This window comes from Panthera uncia (assembly GCF_023721935.1).
Source record: "Panthera uncia isolate 11264 chromosome A3 unlocalized genomic scaffold, Puncia_PCG_1.0 HiC_scaffold_11, whole genome shotgun sequence".
Classification (NCBI taxonomy): Eukaryota; Metazoa; Chordata; class Mammalia; order Carnivora; family Felidae; genus Panthera; species Panthera uncia.
Genome location: NW_026057578.1, coordinates 86,231,925 through 86,244,088, shown reverse-complemented (window position 1 = coordinate 86,244,088; position 12,164 = coordinate 86,231,925). Strand labels below are relative to the sequence as shown.

The 12,164-nt window shown below is 50.9% G+C and overlaps 1 long non-coding RNA gene across 1 annotated transcript in view; it reads right to left on the bottom strand.

The window, feature by feature from the left end:
- Window positions 1-545: 545 nt before the first annotated feature.
- The window catches only part of LOC125937096 (uncharacterized), a 112,086-nt gene continuing 100,467 nt past the window's right edge, over window positions 546-12,164 (bottom strand). The window contains exons 2-3 of the long non-coding RNA XR_007462253.1: window positions 3,640-3,715; window positions 546-887 (exon numbers count right to left, since the gene is read on the bottom strand). This is a non-coding gene — a long non-coding RNA (uncharacterized LOC125937096). The remainder of the gene's footprint in view (window positions 888-3,639; window positions 3,716-12,164) is intronic.

The window sequence follows — 12,164 nt, the reverse complement described above, 5'->3', positions numbered from 1 at the left end:
ACACTCAGGAAACCTTTAGCACAGTAACAGAACACACTATTTTCACAAGCTGGTTCCCTGGGAAGACAGCTCTGAGGTGGAGAGTGCAGGAGGTTTATCAGTAGTGTTCTTGGGAATGTCACATGTGCAGGCAGGATCGGCCAGGGGAAAGCTGAGCTGTGTTGCATCTCAGTGAAGGTTGGGTGGACCCCACAAGGAGCTCTGAAGCTGAGAGAGTCCTTCAGAGTTGTCCCAAGGTGGGGGCCTTTTCATCCTCGGATATGGGCTCCTCCAGGAGTGGGGCATTTTAGTGGCTTAAAAATACGTCCATGAATTGTCTAATATCCATCCCTCCAAGAGATGGAGCCTACTTCTCCTCCTTTTGAATGGAGCCTGGACTTAGTTGCTTCTAACAAAGAGAGCACGGCAGTCATGATGGCAAGACTAGGTCACAAAAGCCATCATGGCTTCTTTTAGGGCTTCCCTCTTGAAGGAAGGAAAGCTGCCGTGTTGTGAGAACACTCAAGCAGGCCTATGGAGGGGCCCACGTGGTGAGAAACCAAGGCCTCCCACCCCCAGCCATTCTAGTGAGACACCTTTAAAAGCCAGTCCCCCGGCCCCAGTCAGGGGACTGGGTCCAATGACTGAAGTCCTGGTCGACAGTTCGACTGCAACCTCATCAGAAACCCTAAGCCAGAACCACCCCCCTAAGTGGCTTTCAAATTCCTAATTCACAGAAACTTCAAGATAATAATTGTTGTTTTAAGCTCCCATGTTTTGGGGCAATTTATTACAGAGCATGAGTTACTGTTATACCTGTGATGTTGGGCAAGGTAGCTCTGACAGCCGACCGTTGGAGGCTCCCTGCTGCAGCATTTCCCTGCGATGGAGGATGGAGTCCTACAGTCCTAAAGAAGACACACCACAATGTCCATTCCAACCATAAAGAAAACACACCGCCAAATAACAAACCGGGTTTAAAAAGACGTGTGCAATCCAGATACCAACTCCTGGTGTTCCTAGGCATCTTGACGGTTTGGGTTTGCCAGTTTGGGGAGCAAAGGGGTAAGTGGCTTCATGGTCTGAGACAGCGATTTCATGTCAACTGGGATGCAGATTCAGACCGGGGAACCACATTCGAACCAAACATTACCCCACCGGACTTCTCAGGAGGTCTGGGGGCCATATTCTGGAATCCACTCACACCTTTCCACACCCCTCTTCTCTCACTCCCTTCTCCCCTTTTCTCCCTACATCCCAGAATTTCTCTAACTCCAAATATTTCTCCCTCTGTCATGCAGAGCACTTCAGCTCTTCTTGCCCTGCCTTATCTCATGAGCGGAAGTACCCCAATCATTCCAGAAGCTCGGCAAAACTGAGAGCCTGCCACCAACCAGGATCCTCCAGTCTTAGAGGGCCGTTGATTCCTGTTACATGTCTGACAAATGGCAGCCAAAGGGTCAATATCTTTAGTACTCATATAATAGCTCCTGCTTAGACATTCATTTATTTGTTTATTTTGATTTAAGATTATTTATTGAGGCATGCAGGAAATGGAAAGGCTGAGACACAAAGTGAGGAAATAATGAGAAAACTTATTGTGTGTTATACTTACTCTTTTTAGATTTGAAAAATCTGGATGTGGGAATCAGTTACATGTGGAATCTAAAATCTAGTCTGAGTGCATTTAAACTGTAGATACAACAATAAATATTTACAAATCATTAAATTCAATCTAACCCAAGCCCTTGGAAAGTGCCAAATCCTCTCTAGAGCCAGTTACTGAGCTTGTCTTTTCTACATATTAACATATAATTTCTGGCTTGAACATTTATTTTGTGCCAGACATTATTCTAAACACTTTACATTGATTTTAAGCGGAGTCTGCCAAGGGCCCCTGTGGAACAAGGGTAGTCCTCGAGGTGAGGGCCAGATCCCAGGTGTCCCTCCCCCGCAGTAAGAGACCATGCACACTTATCTTCCCTTGCAGACACCCACAGAGGATGGGGCACTGAGGGCCGAGGCCTGGGGTTGGGAGCGTCAGGCCCATACCTGCCCTGTGAGGTCCTGGTCAAAAGAGTAGCCTGCTCTCCTTGAACCCTTGCTCTGCCACTTACCAGCTGCGTGACCTTGGGCGAGTCACTTCCCTCTCTGTGCCCCAGTTTCTACATTGGTAAGGTGGGCTAATATCTATCTCATAGAACTATTGTGAGGACTCACCAGGCTAATTCACTTGAAGCATTTAAAACAGTTACTGGCACCTACATAGCATCCACCAATTGATAATTAATGTTTGAAATTCTATTGTATGCCTCACTCATTTAAAAGCTCTTTCTGAAAAAGGCACAAAGCATCATTCCTGTCCCCAGCAGTGCTTCTCCCAGGGCTCAGCGGTCAGTTGAGAAGCTGAACCATGTTTAGCACCCCCGGGCCTCTCTTTTCTGTCGTTTCCTTTTCACAAAGAAGACTCCGGTTTAATCTGAAACACCCCAGCTGTGCTTTAGCCAGAGACTGACTGGTTTCGCCTGGGGGGTTAATGGAACCTCTGTTTTGGGGGCTCCACATCCCCTTCCAAATCCGTAGGGCCTGCTCCATGGCCGGGAGTGTGAAGAGGCTGGCTCCCTGGGCGCGGGGGTGGACACAAGTTAGGCTCAGAGGCAGCTCCCAGCGGAGCTCCTGGAGCCAGCGGCCAGGCTGGGCAGACTCTGAGGCAGCCTCCTCCGCCAGCAGAGTAAGGCTTTCCACACAAAACAGTTTTCCCAATGGCCTCCGGATGTCTGCGTTCCGCCTGGATCAGCGCAGGGTGACTCCCAGCTCCATCCCAGGAGCCGTTTGACCTTGGGCACGTGCACTCTGAGATGGTTTCCTCACAGCTGAGATGAGGGTAACACCTACATGCCCAGACATGACACATTATCAGTCAAAACTTGCTACACAGTGCCTGCTATCAGGTTTTGGTAAACACTGTCGGTGTCTCTTCATGGCTGCCTGGGCCGTGGCCTCCACCTCAGAGATAAAACTCCCTCCTTCTGTGCGTAGTCCAAGCAGATTTCCCCCCCGTGCCGCCGACCTCACAATGTCTGGTCTTAGTTTAATATCTCTTTAATGTTCTCCTTGTAGGGCTTCCCCCCGGAGATAGCATCCAGGAACAGGACAAGCTCTTTCAACCCCTTCATGTTATAGGAAAAAGATCTGAAGCCCAGAGAGGAAAATGGCCAGCCCAAGACCACACCCAACAGAGCTGGGACCAGAGCCTAGGCGTGGGGTCTCCTAGGCCAGGGCTCCCTCTCCTGGGGGTCTTGGGCACATTCCTCATGGTCTCTCCCTCCATTCTTTATTCCTTGTTGACACTGGCTTTCAATTTACGCTGAGCTTGCACAGGAGAGGAGATTCTTGAGCATGGCCAACATGCATAAGCACAGTGAGCATGAAAAGGGCTGGGGGGCCAGTGGGGATCATTCATGAGGAGGCCAAGGCCAGCCCCTAAGCCAGGTGCCAGGGCAGGGAAATGGGCAGCAGGTGGCCTCAGATCATCACAGCAAGTCTGCAAGATGCTTTTGTGGTTAGGGGCCAGCCATCCTAGCTAGGAAAGGCTGATGCTTGGCAGGAGGGTGGGGGGAGTGTTTTGGTAAGGGTGGTCTGGGGTTGTGGAACACTTACCCGGGCCCAGGTCCACACACAGCACTGATCCCCATCCCAGGTCTGGCTTCACCTGCACTCTTGCCCTGACTAGGGACTAAAGGAGAGAAATGACATCAGAACTTGGAATTCAGGGCTTACCTAGATATTCAAAACCTTTAGTTCCAACCTTTCTGGGAGTCCATTCTTTCTTCTTCTCTGCATCCTCCTTCTCCATTTCCTCTCCTTTTGCCAATCCCTCCAAGAGGTTATCCAGGCAAAGCATGTAAATGGTCCCTTCATTAGCCCACCACGGCATCCCACTCTTGTACTTCCTTCCCTCGGAGCCATTATTCCTCCAGTCGGTGCCTGGATGTGTCTTTCCTCCTCTCTACGGATTCAAATTCCACCAGGCCCTCAGATCCAGCCCAAGTCCTGCCTCCTCAAAGAAGCCAGCTTCAAATGCTGCCCTGATCCTGCCTACTTCTGAGAGTGCATTAAACCCATTGTTCCACATGGCACCAAGGCAGCAGGTGAACTTCCTGGGGGTACCAATCTCATCCCGCTCTGTTCCCTCGCAAGGCTCAGAGATAAGAGGCACGTGACCTGGGGTGCTCATTAAAAATTCAGAATCCCAGGCCCCATTCTGGCTCTATGAAATAGAATCACTGGGCGGGGGGCCAGGGAATCTGCTTTGGCAAGGCCCTTGAGTAATGGCCATGTCCACTTAGGTTTTAGAGCCTGTGAGGGGGTCCCAGTGTATCCCACTTCTCACCTCATGAACCATATACATCAGACAGTTTGATGAAACACTTATTTCCTGACATCATAGGTGACATGAGGAGGAGAGAACAGAGAGGGTCACAGGGGGAGCAAAGAGAGAAAAGGGTGAAGGTAGACATGGGCTCCTCATAAGCTCAAGGTTGCCTGCAAGGTCTCCAGAGGAAACGGGGATGCCCCGTGAGACTACCAGAAGCCCGGTAAGGAGGGGGTGTGGCTGCCTCCCCACTTTATGGACAACCCTTCACTTCGCCCCTGGGAGGAGGGAAAGGCCTTCAGGTGCCAGTGGTAGCCCTAGTCAACCAGGGCTGGCCTCAGACAAGGGGGAAGGTGGCCAAAGACAAGAGGGTCTAGGAAGGGAGAGTGAATAAAAGGGGATAGGTCAGGGACAGCGAGGTGAGGAGGGACCACCCCTCTGGAGAATGGGACCTGAGGACAAGAGTCAAATAAAAGAGAACCTTGTCTGGATGTTCAGCAGATAAAGGATGAAGAAAGAGCTTGGCTGGCTTCAAAAGAGATGGGCTAGCTCTCACTGATCCTGAATGAATTAGAGTTTTGCTGTCATGAGGCAGAGAGCAGAGCAGGGACCTTCTCTAAGCCCCCTTCTCCCCAGAGCACAAGAACTAGAGGGTCCTTGTTCAGGCGAGCAGGGGAAAGATGAGCTGCAGACTCGAATGGGCTTGCAGGCCGGCCTAAGTCCCTTCCCCTCTCCCTGGGTTCCGATGCTCACAAGTGGTTCTAGGTGTGTGACCCCAGCTGGGCTAGGAGGCCAGCTGCCTTTTGTTCTTCCCTGGAGCATACTGTGGGTGAGATAAGAGACAGTGGGGAGGTCTGGCACAGCCACAGGAGCCATCAGAGAGCAACATTTGTGCAGAGGGGCATCTGCTCCCAGGCCCCACACCCGCCTCAGCCGGACCACCAGCCTGGTCAAACGCACTTATTTATGGGGGTGGTTTAGAATAGCTGCAGAAAGAACTGAGAAAGGGAAGGGATTGTGGGCTGGGATAGTCAGGGAAGGCTTCCGGGAGGAAGGGAGTGAACTGGGCTTTGAAGTACGAGCCAAGTTTGAAGGATGGATGGAAGTACTCTTCCCCCCCGCCTCCCCCCCCCCGATTTCTATAAAGCAAACTTTAGAAAAGCCACTCCTCATTGTGTGACAGTGTCCTTGTTTCCCATGGGCCTTTCTGCATCTCCCAAAAGTCCCAGCCGTGCCTGGGTGGAAAGGAGAACATTGGAGGAGGCTGTGCTTCTGATTAGGCCCCAGTCTCGTGTTTACAACCATGGAGATGGGGGCCTGGGATAGGGATGCTGGGTCTCTGGGGAAACCACTGCACAGAGCAGAGCCAAGGGGACAGGGAGGCAAGTCGACATTTCCAGAACAGAAGGTGGCTTTCTTCCTTCCTATTCACCCTGGGAAGGCTTTCATCCTGGCAGGCAGGCACAGGGCACTGGGCTTGGGGTGGTGCCCTGTTGTCTTTGGCGTCTGAACCCAGGCAGGGAGGGTGACAATAGGTATAGTGTTTCCCACACGCTGTGTGCCAGGGCCTGGCCTTGACAATGCTCAGTGTTGATGGCTGTGCGGAGCTGGGCGAGAAGATCGTCTGTAGGGGAGCAGCATGGAGGAGGCCTGGCTGTGAGGAACAAGACCACCCTTTCCCTGCATCTCTGAGGCAACCCTGAGGCAGGCTTCCCTCAGAACCTGCTCCTTTCTTGGGATTCAGAGGTGCTTTGGTGGCTTAATGAGAACGTGCTGAGGGTGTTTCAGGAGTCCCCATGTGCAGCTATATCTTGACTCTGAATTCAGACTGACCCTAGGTGACCTCAGGTTGCCCCTGACTCTGTCTTCAGGCTAGTGCCGGAGGCAGGGAGAGGTGGGGCGTGTGGCTTGGCATCACAAGTGCTAATGCCTTCCTGCGTGCTGGGCGCTATTCTGGGCACTTCCTATGGATTCCTGTATTTAAATCCGCACAGCAACTCAGCAAGGCAAGCGTTGCCATCACGGAGGTGGAGGCCCAGTGAAGTGGAAGAATGTGTGTCACATTCCACAGCGAGCAAGCAGGCAGCAGAGGTGGGGCTGGAGCTCAGGTGGTCTGGCACCGAAAGCTGGTGGTCGCCTGCCATGGTGGGCCCCGCCCCTGCCGCTGGGGAGGGAGGGAAGGAGAGAAGGGCAGCACTTAGGCTCCCCTGGCAGGGGCCGCATCTTCCTTCCTTCCAGATGACAACACACTCATCGCCCAAGAGATGGCAGACGAGGGGCGGAGCAAAACTGGAAATGATCTAGCTTTCCATCCTCATCTCTGGGCCTCACGTGACCCCGTGCTGTCCCTGGAGCTTTGGAGACCACAGCTTATCCTTGCCGCTTGCATATCTGTCTCAACTTCCTGCTTCCCCAAGCCTTGCCCTTGTCCAACCATCCATCCACTCATTCAGCATTACCATGTGCCCAGTGGGGGCAGCACAGTGATGGGTGAGGCTCCCTCGTGCCTCAATCTGATGGAGCAACAATTAAACCTATCATCTATCTATGTATCTATGTATCTATCTATCTATCATCTATCATCTATTATCTATCTATTGATCTATTCATCTATTATCTATCTATTATCTATCTCTCTATCTATTTATCTGACACAGTGAACAGAGCAGAGCATCTGGGAAGGGAGAGTAGTTGGGGAAAGCTTCCTGGGAGAGGGGGTACCTTAGTTCAGTCTTGAAGGAGACAGGGGAGCTAGCCAGGTGCATGCTCGGGGCCACAGGCAGTGCATGGACAGGGGACAGGGCTGAGGCCGCAGGGCAGGGGCCACTTGGGAGTTGCCATTTGGAGAGCAGGGTGTGAGGGAAGTGGAAGGAGGGAAGCTGCAGTTAAGTGCGGCTAGCCTCTAGTGGGGGACCTCGGAGGACATTCTGGAACGTGCTTCCCCAGGCCGAGACAACTCAGTGTTGCTTGAGAGGGTGCCAGGAGGGCTTTCCGGGGGTGTCCTTGGAGTCCTTCTCCTCACCCAGGAGCTCCCTTCTGCAAATGGCCATCCCTGCTGAGGGGCCTGTGGGCCACCCCCCTACTCCATGAGTCACTCAGGTGCTTCAAGGTGGTTTTCCCAGGAGATGGGAAAGCTACCTGTGAGCCCCGAGGGTCTGTGCATTTTGGCAAGAAGGGGCCAGGCTGCTGGGTGGCCCACTTGTCTCGTTGAAAAAGCAATAGAGGAACTTATACCTAAGGAATTCTAGACACAGGGTGAAATCAGACAGATATGTATATGGATAACTCAATATATAGTCAAATAAAAATATGCCAAATCTAAAAAAAAAAGGAAAAAGGAAAAGGACCTTTTAGCTAAGGCACAGACTGCAGCATTTATTTGCTGCCGGCTGAACCTCTAGGCTTATCACAGAATCCATGCACCACAATGGCAACCCATCGCCCAGCCAGCCAGAGTGAGGGGGCCAGTCGTGCACGGAGGAGCTGGGGGCAGGGTGTTTTCAGTTCCTTTGCTGTAAGGAAGTGTCCCTTTCAGCAGAGTATTTTGTCCTTAGGAATAGCTAAGGGACCAGAGAGAAGCAAAAATAACAATCCTTTTGTGTAACATTTACCACTCCCAAGGAGAAGCCTCAGAATGCTAAGAGTCAGTGCCTTTATAAAAATTAATATTTTTAGCAGGAGATTCTATTGATGCTTCCTGGAAACCACAGAGAAGGAGGCGTTGGAGAAGAGAGAAAAGGAGGTGAGGGAGGGAAAGGAAAGGAGGGGCGGAGGAGGGAGGCAGGACTCCTTGGGTCCTAGACAGTCTTATTTTTGTAGGTTCTACCCCAGAGTATATAAAAGAATTAAAATGCACCCACATCCCACATTAAATGGAATTATTTTGCTATAAAATACTTGGAAAGAATTTTTATAATTTTGCTTTTGAAATTATTTGGCTGAAGTTTACTCATTTAGTTTACAATTGGCTCCAACTTCCCAGCCATCATCACATACACGCAGGAATCCATACAGGGCGAGAAAATAAAAGGTACAAATTGTTTTCAAATGGAGGAAAATTTTCATGAGTATCAAATGGAACAATTAATGACGTTTGAATGTATTCATTAAAATTTTATTGTTTCCAATTTTGCTCTTTTCTATTTTGGAGCAGCTTCATTTTTCCCAGGTTGCAATGTTTGATGAGCAGAGCTCATGGGTCGCAAATACTTCACTTTATAGGGTTTACTTTCCTGTGAAAGGTTTACAGTAAAGCAGTCCTGGAAGGGGTGAGGGGGACTGAGCTCTTACGCAGGAGGCTTGTCTCACCTGTAGGCTGGGCCACTTTCTTCTAGATGGTTCTTCCTCTAGCTGCCCTGCCCGTTAAGCCAGAGCCCACTCACTGGACCAGGCAAGGGCGAAGGGTGGGAGGGAAGAGATCCCGGCCCAGGAGTCTGGGATAGGTACTTCTGAAAACCCGGGTCAACCTGTCACACCCAATTGTGGCCCTGGGTTATGAGAAACTCATCCCAGGCAGGGCGACTTCTGAGGCCACCTGGGGCCCCAGGCGGCCGCAGGGGCGCCTGCACTTTGTAACTTGGATTCCTTGTAACTAGCCCTGGGGGTACAGAGGAGGAGAACAGAAAGCCACTTGATGGACTCCTGCTTTCAGTCACTACAGAGGTTTTATGATCTGAGAGGTGAACTGGGGAGCAGCCCCAGACTATTTCATCTTGATACTAACATACTGAACGAAAATGCAGACAAACCATTTGGGTTTGGATTTTTTTTTTATTTATTTTTTCAAACAAAAAAGAAATAAAACTCAGAGCTCACTTCAGGTAGTGGCGCTGGATTTTGCAGCCTTCCAGGCGGAGCTGGAGTGGTCCCTGCCCGTTCCCCCCAACCCCCCCCCACACACACACAGCTTCCTGGAGGAAATCTTGCAGCTCAGCCATGGTGACCCCAGCACAGACAGAAGCCCCCGGGTCCAATCCCTGGGGCCTGGAACTGGGGGTCTGGAAGCCCTGCTGTGGGTCTGTAGGGTCCAGACTGCTGTCCCCGACTTTACCCACCCACTGCGGGACGTTTGGGGCTCCCTCCCTGGCGGAGCGCCGCTGAAGGAAGTCACATTAGCAAATGAGGTGTTGTGATTGATGGGGTCTCTTCTGGATGTCAGGATGATGAATGGGCTGCAGGAGTGGGCCTGACCACAGGATGGGGGGCCGTGCCGAGACCACACCCAGCAGAGCCCCGTCACGCAGGGACTCTGTGCTAACATGTGGGAGAGACACATTGCATGTTGAATGAATGGTCTGTTGATGAAAACTTCAGTATAAAGTCAGCACTGTGTGGGGGAGGCCAGGGGAGGCTGGATGCTGTCAACTGTTTTCGGAGGCACTAGAACACGGTGAGTGAGACCCTGATTTTGTAGTCCCTTGAATTTCTCTGAAGCATTCTCCCATTTTTCCAAGTTCCCTCCACAGATGCCACTGACTATGGGTTTAGCCAGGGTAATGCTAGGGTTAAGTTAACCCCTAAACATCAGTGTCTACACTCAACTGTGGCTTGTTGCAGTCCAATGTGGGTTAGCCCGTGACTTTCCTCCAGGTGGGGATTCAGGGACCCCAGCTTCTTCCATTTGTGGTTCCATCATCCCACATGCCCCCCAGACCTTTCCAACTGTCCAGGGGACAGGCAGGTATGGAGAAGACATGTTTCCTTTTGAAACCCCTCAGCTGGAAAGTGATGATTCCCATATACCGTTGGTGAGAATTAGTCACAAAGCACATCATACACCTGGAAGAAAGGGGGGCCAGGGGCACTGTCTCATCGGACAGATGATTCTCAGAAAAACAAAAATCTCCGTTTACTGGGAGGGACAGTAGAAGATGAGCCATCTTACTATCTACTCTTCAGAAGCATCCATCCTTTGCCATCGTCCTCCATTATCCAAAGCTAACACACACGAACACACACGAACACACACATACACACTGTGCTATGTTCCAGCCATGGCTCTCCCTGCTTTACATCTTTTAAATCACGTAATTCTCACAACACCCTACAAACAGATAACCTATTTCATCGGTTCCAAGATGCATTTTTTTTTTCCCACACTTAGCCTCTCTGAAATCAGACTATAAGCAATGACATCTTTCATTCACTGTCAGGCAATAGTCATCATGGCTATGTGTGGAAAACCTTCCTCTGACACTTTCTGGAAAGATCAAGAGAGTTCCAGCATCTACAGTATTTGGAAACCGATACCCAGAGAAGTTTAGCAACTTGCCCAAAGTCACACAGCCAGTGGGTGATGGAGCTGAGGTTTGAAGCTTGGCGTCTCCCTCCCCTCTGCTTCCAACGGATTGCAAGACTTGCTCCCAAGAAACCAGCCATGTTTATGAGCTCCCTTCTCTGAGACCCCCCTCCTTGGAGGCTGAGAGGATTCCCGACCTTCTGTGGAGAGTGAAGAGGGGTATTTCTCCACATCCAAGATCAGGGTCCCCAAATCGACAGAAGCCAGGTCTTGGCTGGAGTGATGGGGCTCCAGTTACAAGGACATCCGCTGAAGCCAGGATGCCTGCTGCATTCTTGCTTGGCTGATAATTTAATCTCTGAAAAAGCAACACGCAGAACTGGCAGGATACACCGAATTCTGATCAACCAAGAGACGTGCGGTGGTACATGAAAGGATGTGGACCTAGGAAAGAGGGGACTTTATCATCCCGGCATTCACAATGTCACAGGAAGGGAGTGGCTGTGGTGGGTGGACCTTGAGAAAGCAGAGAGTTTCCAAATAAAGAAATATAGTGGTCTGGAGAAGGGCACTCAAACGATCAATGTGGCCCCATGAAAAACTCAAAACAAAGAAGAAAAACAAAACTATCATCAACAACAAACAGGGAATAAGGTGGTGGGAAAACAATCCCCCTCCCACAAAAAAAAAGTGTCCTCAGGTCAGATGATACAAAGTGTGTCGGGGCCACTCCAGAATATGTCAGAGCTTAAATAGGGACTTTGATGAGAGAGATGGCCGAACCCTCGCCTCCTAGAAACACTCCCATCTTCCTGGGAAGGCAAGCCTCCCTGGGAACTGTGTGTTCTCCTGACCATCAGGATAGAATTTGGATGCCAGAGATGGTGAGGCCAATGTCCAGCAAGAGAGGGGATAGAACAGCTTCTCTAGTTACAAACCATCAGCAGAGCTGGACCCATCCCGCGCAGCACATCAGTTTCTGTGACCCACCCTCCCCCACCATCCCTGGCCCGTGCCATCCACCCTGTAGATCCCTGCCCCTGGACACACTCACCGTGGGTACCACTGCATGGCATCATGCCCACTCTCCAGCAGGAGCTCCCCAGGAACCTTCTAGGCGCCCTCACATGCAAAACCAGGAGTGCAGGAGAGCTGGCACCGCAGGCGATGAAGCTGGAGCTGATGAGGGCTCCCAGTTTCCCTCAGCGACCAGCAGCCCCGAGGTCCTGTGGGACCCAGTGACCCTCTGTACTAAAGGCCAGCTCTCTCCCTTCCTCCCCACATCGCTGTCCCTCCTTCCTGCTCCCTGGACACATTCCTCAGTAAAATGCCTTCACTCAATCTTTGTCTCAGAAGCTGCTTTCTATAGGGTTACTGAAAGTTTGGAAAATAGAATAAATTGCCCTTAGTCCTGTCTCCTTAACCCAGTTTCTACAGTATTTGGATGCCCCCTAGGCATGCACATGATTTAACATATTTACCCTCACGGGATAAACATCATTTTGTGGCTTGCTTTTTTGAGTTCACATTACATCTAAGTTCCCCCAGCCCCGTTTTTAAAAATAATTATTG